Genomic DNA, 8278 nt, shown 5'->3' with positions numbered 1-8278 from the left:
GTTGGTAGCTACTTGGTTCATTTGGGTAGTCAGTTGCACATCCATTCACCCATACACATCTCTGCAGCCATCGTTCATCTCAAACATCCATGGCCCATAGTGCACCACAGTTGCCTCAGCTCCAATTTTGGACAGCGCAATTGTGCCATGTGTGGAATACTTAACCACAGCAGCACACGAACAGTTAATAAATTTAGCCATTTTGGAAATGCTTCAACCCTTGATCTGAAATCAAATGATCATACCCTACTGGTGTTCAGATAAATCATTCCTTTTCCACATTATGACAACAACTGCACTGTTTTCCATGTCTCCTGGCACACTTTATGTACCCTCTACTGCTAATGCTGCCATCTGTGAGTAGTTACTGCATGTTGAAGTTGAATGTAGGGGTTGGTCACATTAATTTGACTGGACCATGTAATGACATGGCTGTTTTCACAGGTGGCCCAGCCTTCGATGGGGTAAGATAAGCCTGTGATGAGACTGGAATAGGAAGTGGTGAGTGAGAGGATTGGGTGAGTCTTCCACTTGGGACTTCCAGAAGGATATGATCCCTGTGACAAAAGATTGGGTTCCCTCTGCCACTCCCATCCCATCTCCTTGCACAGGGATCATACCCCTCTGGAAGACCCAGGAGTAATACCACCCAATCCATCCACCCAGTGTTTCCTCTTCCTGTCCTGCCACAGGCTTATCCTGTCCGATCAAAGGCTGAGCCACTTGTGAATGAAGACATGTCATATACAAGCTCTGCCCCAATCACTACATAGTTCTTTTTTATGTTTGTGTGACTGCCAACCATCTGTCCACCTGGATGAATGGCCACTGCCAAATTGTGGCCCAGAGCAAATTGGACCACACTGTGGTGAAACATGCAGCTGAACACAACATGCTTGGTTCCAGTGGCTGTTTCACAACCTGGACCTTCTGGAACTTCCCTCCACAAATTAATGCTTCTCGCATTTTCTTGTGTAACATGGCTGCTACGCCTTGTCTCATGCCAAAACGTATGGTCCTAGGTCAACTGCAAGGCACTTAAACTGGTCAATAATTGAGTTTTCGATAATCAAAACATGACCTGTAAATTGGTGTACTTGTCGATCACATTTACTTTTCTGAAGTGCACAGATGGGAATTATCCTTACAACACATTCTCTGCTCCTAAAATTATCCTGGCCTTAACCTATGGTAACATACTGTCCCCATACCCTCCACTCAACAGTTTCCATTCCCTCTGTCTTATCACATCCTCCCAATTCATGTTCCCTCACTCTCATCGTGTGCCACTCTCTACCAACGCACCCATCAGTCTTCTTCCCTTCCCTCATTTTCCGCTCCCTGTTTCTGCACTCCTTCCCTCACAGCGTCTCAACACTGAATGTAGTAGCCTTGTTCTGCCACCATCTAGTCCCGCTAGAGACTCTCTCCCCCACCCATATCATGCTATCTCTACCCCTTCCCCATCCCACTCCAGATTGCCACTTTCATTCAACCCAAGCATTGCATTCTGGCTGGTGATAGAGCTCATATATGTGTGAGGCGTGCTTGCTTATGTGAATTCGTGTGTGTTTTCCTTCTTTTCTGCAGAAGGCTATGGCTGAAAGCTCATTGTGTAACATTCTTTTTGTTTTGCCTGTCTGCAACTCAACGAGTTATCTTTACAGTGAATAGCTGTTTATCTTTTTTGTAGTATTGTTGATATTTCATCCTGGACTTTGCATTTTTTGAATATTTATCCACCTTATTTCAGATTGTACTTCACTGTAGATAACTGTATCATCTGCGAAAAATGAGGCTCTTGTTAATATTGTCCGCAAGTTCATTAATATACAACATGTACCATGTACAGCAAGGGACCCTACACACTTCCCTGTAGTGTGCCCCAAGTTATGTGTATATCTGTCAATAATCACACTTAATCCAAGATAACACGTACGCACGCACCCCCCCCCCCCAAAAAAAAAAAAAAAAAAAAAGAAATTCCTCCATCCAGTCACAAATGTCACTTTATACCCTATACAATGGCACTGTTTATAATAAACATAGGTGTGGTACTGATTCAAATGCTTTTTGGAGAATAAGAAATATTGCATTTACATAAGTTCTTGATCTATGGTTTCCAGCATGTCATCTGAGAAAAGTATGAGTTGGAAGTCAAATGATCGATGTTTTAGAGATCTATGCTGACTGACATGAAGTAGGTCACTCTGTTAAAGATACATATAATATTTGAGCTCAGAATGGTTCTAAGATTCTACAACAAATGAATGTTAAGGATATTTGATAGAAGCTTTGTGGATCCCTTCTGATATCCTTCTTGTAAATGCATGTGACATGTGCTGCTTGCAACTACTGGGCATAATTTTTTGTTCAAAGGATCTGTGATATCATTAACAGGTGGGCTAATAGCCATTATTGACTATAGAATCTGATAGGGATTCCATGGGGCCCTGCAGCTTTGTTTAGTTTTAATGATTTCAACTGTTTCTCAACACCACTTAAACTAATATCTAATTCATTCATCTTTTTAGTGGTACAGTAATTAAATTGGGGGAAGACTCCTGGGTTTTCCTTTGTAAAGGAACATTCAGAAATAGAGTCAAACATTTCTATTCCTGTCTCATCTGTGAGTGACTGGACACTAACTTTGGTGCCACTAACATTCATCACATATGAACAGAATGTCTTTGAGTTCTGTGAAAGATCTTTTGACAACATTCTTCTGCGGCAGTCTTTACTCTCTTGTCAGCAAGATGTGTTTCATTCTGCATTTCTCTGTCTGTAACCCTATGCCTATTATGCTGTGGTCTTCCATCAAAAACTGTTCTACTGGGTGCATATTTATCCAGCCAGTGTGTGTAAAGTTCTTTAAAATCAGATTTTGTGAAATTTCCAACAATAATTCTTCTTTGATATTGATCACTGTTATATCATATAAATCTGTGTATTGTGTACAATGTTTCGTGGAATACAAATAATTTAAGGAGTAAATGCAACAACTTACCAAATGGTTGAAGCACAGGGTCATTGACACGCACATAAACAAGACAGAACACTGCTAGCTTTTGGATGAATTCTTCTTCAGAGCTCTTGAGTGCACATACACACAATATACATATACACATTTATATGGCTTCCGTGTATCAACTGGTAGTAAGATGGATAAATATATTTAGTATTAATAGTAATTACCATATTGAATAACTTGTATCTTGAAAGAAACATAATTATTATAACAATGAGAATAATCATTTCACATCAACAGAATCTTTGAAAAGATAAGCCACCTTTATTACATTAGGATTGTGATACTTTGCCTCTCCAATAATATAGCTAGAAGTGTTAACACATAGCTTATTTTTCACAGTGCAATGATGGAAAGATAGAGGCAGTTACAAGAGTCTGTTGACTCATATGAAGTAGCAGATTATCATCAGCTCCACCTTCTCCTTTTTCTATTAGTTTCAATGAGCTGAATTTCTTGTATTTCCAGAAATATGATACTAGAACTTATTTGACAAAGGGCATTACTGTTTTCTTCTAGTAGTGATTTGTATAACTTAGTGCGAAAGTCACAGTTTCACTACCATTCTTAAATGAGTCCAGGCTGTAGAAGTATCACACTTACTACAAAGAACATTTAAGACTGATTTTAAAATTTCATAAATGTATTACAATCTAGTTATTTTTATATCTCACCAATGACAGCCTCTCATTATTATGTTATATAGTAGTAAAGCAGTCATAGCAACATAAGGCAACAGAATTTAAAAGTTGTTAGTTGCTTGACCTTCACACTGTAAGTAGTCACCCATGGCAAAGGTCTTGTAATTAGCTGTTTTTTGCTTCAATATATGTGTCAAATGTTGGAAACAAATACACCAGACAGTATTCAATGGCATAAGCAGTCAAATACGTGATGTATAGGCTGTTACCACCTTCATACCTGCAAGTGATATCCATATTTTGACCACATGTACTTTGTGTTCACTACCCCTGGGCACTTGGTAACCTTTTGTCTTGGCCATCAAGCATTGATGCTAAGGCCTGGAGCCTTGCCTACTGGTACACTGGCTAATATCAGCACTAGAGACAATGGACAAAACTTAACCAAGCTGAGGTTCACTCTCCACATTACGGGAGAGGGTGTGGAGTTTCAAGTTGAATGCACTGACACACAGTGCCACCCAAGTTCTCTGTAATTCCAGAGTACATAATAGCAAGTGGAGTCTCACAGCAACCAACCTAGACCATTGTGGAGTGAAGCCACTTTCTTACATAGAAATATGGAGTTTCAAGTTGAATGCACTGACACACAGTGCCATCCAAGTTCTCTCTAATTCCAGAGAACATAATAGCAAGTGGAGTCTCACAGCAACCAACCTAGACCATTCTAGAGTGAAGCCACTTTCTTACATAGAAATATAATTCCAAATATTAAAATTTTTTATTGTAGTCTTACCGTAGCAACTTTTTTTTAGGAGGTAATAAACTCCAGGGGACATTTACCCAATCATGGTTTGGTTTTCAAAAGGGCCATTCTACTGAGTTAACTATATATAGTTTTATTGTGAACATAATAAAATGATTAAATGAAACCCACTGGGATGTTCTGTGGCTTATTAAAGGCATTTGATTATGTCAGTCATAACATTCTGTTAGAAAAGTTAAGTTTTTATGGAATTCGTAGTTCAGCAAATACCAGAGTTAGTTCTTTTTTAAGAGACAGAATGCACAAAGTTACCCTAGGCATGTCAAGTAATACAAAAAAATGACACTACATCATCAGAATGGGGAGAAATTAGAACGTGTGTCCTGCAGAGTATGGTCATTGTCCTCTTACTGCTTTCAGTTTATGTCAGTGATATGTAAATTCATTTTATTCAGGAGGCAAAATTAGTCCTTTTCTGCAAATTATACAAGTACTGTTGTGAGGCCAAGTAAAGAAGCATTAACGTAGCAAATAGCAGATGACGTTTTTGTGAAAGCTACTGAATGATTTTCCACAAATGGTCTAGCTTTAAATTTTGAAAAAAAACATTAGTTCATTCAGTTGCTTACTACCAAAAATAATGTACCACCTATTAACACAGTAAAGTAACAAAAAAATAAACATTGGTTCTTAAGTGTGCATGATAATGAAAACTTAAATTGGAAAAACCACATAGTAAACCTAAACTATCTAGGTTTGGCTACTTTTGCCATAAGAATAAGTGTCATCTGTGGGGATACAGGTGTCAGCAAGTTACAGGATTTTGAATATTTTAATTCATTGATGTCTTTGCACAGAAGGAAACAATTGGAATTGTGTGTGGATTTCACACATACATGTCTTTTAGAAACTGGCATTCTACGGATCTGAGCATTGAATGTTAGATATCTTAATCAGGCAGGTAGGTTAGACAATCTAAAAAGGGAAATGGATAGCTTAAAGCTAGATATAGTGGAAATTAGTGAGGCTCACTGCCAGGAGGAACAAGACTTCTGGTCAGGTGAATACAGGATTATAAATGCAAAATTAAATAGGGTAATGCAGGAGTAGGTTTAGTAATAAAAAAAAAAATAAAATAAAAAAAAAGTGAATGCATTATTGTAACCAAGATAGAAACAAAGCCCATGCCTACCACAGTAGTACAAGTTTATATGCCAACTAGCTCCACAGATGATGAAGAGATTGAAGAAATGTATGATGAGATGAAAGAAATTATTCAGATAGTGAAGGGAGACGAAAATTTAATAGCCATGGGGGACTGGAATTCGATAGTAGGAAAAGAAAGAGAAGGAAAAGTTGAAGGTGAATATGGAATGGGGGTAAGGAATGAGAGGAAGCTGCCTGATAGAATGTTGCACAGAGCATAACTTGGTTTAAGAATCATAAAAGAAGTTTTTACACCTGGAAGAGGCTTGGAGACACTGAAAGGTTTCAGATAGATTAAATAATGATAAGACAGAAATTCAAGAATCAGGTTTTAAATTGTAAGACATTTTGAGGGACTCATGTGGACTCTGGCCACAATCTATTGGTTATGAACTGTAGATAAAAACTGAAGATACTGCAAAAAAGTGGGAATTTAGGGAGATAGGACATGAATGAACTGAAAGAACCTAAGGTAGTTGATGGTTTCACAGATAGTATTAGGGAACTATTGACAAGAACGGCGGAAAGAAATACAGTAGAAGAAGAATGGGTAGCTTTGAGAGATGAAATAGTGAAGGCAGCAGAGGTTCAAGTACGTAAAAAGACGAAGTAGCCCTCCTTGGGTAACAGAAGAGATACTGAAATTAATTGATGATAGGAGAAAATATAAAAATGCAGTAAGTGAAGTAGGCAAAAAGGAATACAAACGTCTCAAAAATGTGATTGACAGGAAGTGCAAAATGGCTAAGCTGGGATGGCTAGAGAACAAATGTAAGGATGTAGAGGCATATATCACTAGGGGGTAAGATAGATACTACCTACGGGAAAATTAAAGAGACCTTTGGAGAAAAGAGAACAACCTGTATGAATATCAAGAGCTCAGAGGGAAAACCAGTTCTAAGCAAAGATGGGTAGGCAGAAAGGTTGAAGGGGTATGTAGAGGGTCCATACAAGGTTGGTGGACTTGAGAGCAATATCATTGAAATGGAAGAGGATGCAGATGAAGATGAGATGGGAGATTCGATACTGCATGAAGAATTTGACAGAAACTGAAAGATCTAAGTCAAAACAAGGCCCCAGGATCAGACAACATTCCATTAGAACTACTGATAGCCTTGGGTGAGTCAGCCCTGACAAAACAAGAGCAAGATGTATGAGACAAGCAAAATACTCCCAGACTTCAAGAAGAATGTGTTAATTGCAATCCGAAAGAAAGCAAGTGTTTACAGGTGTGAAAATTACTGAACTATCAGTTTAATAAGTCATGGCTGCAAAATACGAGTACGATTTCTTTACAGATGAATGGAATAGCTGATAGAAGCTGACCTCGGGAAATATCAGTTTGGACTCCATAGAAATGTCGGAACACATGAGGCAATACTGAGCCTTCAACTTATCTTAGAAGATAGATTAAGGAATGGCAAACCTATGTTTCTTGCATTTGTAGACTTAGAGAAAGCTCTTGACAATGTTGACTGGAAAACTCTCTTTCAAATTCTGAAGGTAGCTGTGGTCAAATACGGGGAGTGAAAGGCTATTTAGAATTTGTACAGAAACCAGATGGCAGTTATAAGACTAGAGGGGCATGAAAGGGAATCAGTGGTTAGCAGGGGAGTGAGACAGGGTTGCAGCCTATCCCTGATGTCATTCAATCTGTATATTGAGCAAGCAGTAAGGGAAACAAAAGAAAAATTTTGAGTAGGAATTAAAATCCATGGAGAAGAAATAAAAAGTTTGAGATTTGCTGATGACACTGTAATTCTGTTAGAGACAGCAAAGGACCTGGAAGAGCAGTTGAATGGTATGGACAGTGCCTGAAAGGAGGGTATAAGGTGAACATCAACAAAAGCAAAATAAGAATAATGGAATGTAGTCAAATTAAATCAGGTGATGCTGAGGGAATTAGATTAGGAAATGAGAGACTTAAAGTAGTAGATGAGTTTTTCTATTTAGGGAGTAAAATAACTGATGATGGTCGAAGTAGAGTATATAAAATTTAGACTGGCAATTGCAAGGAAAGTGTTTCTGAAGAACAGAAATTTGTTAACAGCAAGTAGAGATTTAAGTGACAGAAAATTTTTTCTGTATGGAAGTGAAACATGGAGAATAACTAATTTTGACAAGAGAATACAAGCTTTTGAAATGTGGTGCTACAGAAGAATGCTGAAGATTAGATGGGTACATCACATAACTAACGAGGAGGTACTGAATAGAATTGGGGAGAAGAGGAATTTGTGGCACAACTTGACTAGAAGAAGGGGTCTGTTGGTAGGACACATTCTGAGGCATCAAGGGATCGTCAATTTAGTGCTGGAGGGAAGCGCAGAGGGTTAAAATTGTTGAGGGAGACGAAGGCATGAATACACTAAACATATTCAGAAGGATGTAGAATGCAGTTGTTACTCAGAGATGAAGAAGTTTGCACAGGATAGAGTAGCATCAAGAGCTGCATCAAACCAGTTTCTGGATTAAAGGTGACAACAACAACATTTCTTGTAGTTACCTCTTTAAGCAGCTGGAAATATTAACCATGACCTAACAATATAGTTATTCACTTATGAAATTTACTATCAACAATCTATCTACTTGTCTGTCTGAGAGTAACCAAGTGCAACACTAGATAGAAAAATGATCTGC

This window comes from Schistocerca cancellata, chromosome 1 (assembly GCF_023864275.1).
Source record: "Schistocerca cancellata isolate TAMUIC-IGC-003103 chromosome 1, iqSchCanc2.1, whole genome shotgun sequence".
Lineage (NCBI taxonomy): Eukaryota > Metazoa > Arthropoda > Insecta > Orthoptera > Acrididae > Schistocerca > Schistocerca cancellata.
The sequence above is the reverse complement of the archived record's forward strand: the minus strand, read 5'-3'. Positions refer to the sequence as shown.